The sequence below is a fragment of the Palaemon carinicauda genome, chromosome 7 (assembly GCF_036898095.1).
Source record: "Palaemon carinicauda isolate YSFRI2023 chromosome 7, ASM3689809v2, whole genome shotgun sequence".
Taxonomy (NCBI): domain Eukaryota; kingdom Metazoa; phylum Arthropoda; class Malacostraca; order Decapoda; family Palaemonidae; genus Palaemon; species Palaemon carinicauda.
Window position 1 is genome coordinate 175,439,745 of NC_090731.1, and position 1,428 is coordinate 175,441,172.

Consider the following 1,428-nt stretch of genomic DNA (forward strand, 5'->3'; position numbering starts at 1 on the left):
TAATTTTCTCCTCTTTTTCTCCTCCTGATAATTACCTCCTTTTTCTCTTCTTGATAATTTCCTCATCTTTGTCTCCTAATAATTTCCTCCTTTTTTTTCTCTCCTAATAATTTCCTCCTCTTTTTCTCCTCTTGATACTTTATTCTTTTTCTCCTGTTAGTTTCCTGTTTTTTCCTGATATTTTTTTTCCGCTATTTCTCCTGATACTTTTTTTTCCTCTTTCTCCCGATACTCTTTTTTTTTTCTTTTCTCTCCTGATACTTTCCTCCTCCTTTTTCTCCTGGTACTTTCTTCCCCTTTTTCTCCTCCTGATACTTTCCTCCCCTATTTCTCCTGTTACTTTCTTCCTCTTTTTCTCCTGTTACTTTCTTCCTCTTTTTCTCCTGTTACTTTCTTCCTCTTTTTCTCCTGTTACTTTCTTCCTCTTTTTCTCCTGATACTTTCTTCTTCTTTTTTCTCCTTGATACTTTCTTCCTCTTTTTCTCCTTGATACTTTCTTCCTCTTTTTCTCCTCTTGGTACCTTCTTCCCCTTTTTCTCCTAATAATTTCCTTCTATTTCTTTTTCTCCTGTTACTTTCTTCCTCTTTTTCTCCTGATACTTTCTTCTTCTTTTTCTCCTTGATACTTTCTTCCTCTTTTTCTCCTTGATACTTTCTTCCTCTTTTTCTCCTCTTGGTACCTTCTTCCCCCTTTTTCTCCTAATAATTTCCTTCTATTTTCTCCTAATACTTTCCTCTTTTCTCTCTTGACACTTAACTCTTTTTTTTCTCTTGACACTTAACTCTTTTTTTCTCTTGATAGTTTCTTCCTCTTTTTGTCTTCTTGATACTTTCCTCCTATTTTTCTCCACCTCATAATTTCCTCCTCTTTTTCTCCTGATACTTTCCTCCTCTTTTTCTCCTGATACTTTCCTCCTCTTTTTCTCCTGATACTTTCCTCCTCTTTTTCTCCTGATACTTTCCTCCTCTTTTTCTCCTGATACTTTCCTCCTCTTTTTCTCCTGATACTTTCCTCCTCTTTTTCTCTGCTAATTTCCTCTTTTTCTCCGGATACTTTCCTCCTCTTTTTCTCTGATAATTTCCTCCTCTTTTTCCCTGATACTTTCTTCTTTTTCTCCTTATACTTTCCTCCTCTTTTCCTCTGATACTTTCTTCTTTTTCTCCTTATACTTTCCTCCTCTTTTCCTCTGATACTTTCTTCTTTTTCTCCTTATACTTTCCTCCTCTTTTTCTCTGATACTTTCCTCCTTTTTCTCTTTATACTTTCCTCCTCGTTTTCTCCCGATACTTTCTTCCTTCTTTTCTCCCGGTACTTCCCTCTTTTTCTCCTGCTGATATTTTCCTCTTCTCTTTCTCTTGATATTTTCCTCCTCTTTCTCTAGATACTTTCTTCCTCTCTTTCTCTAGATACTCTCTTCCTCTCTTTTT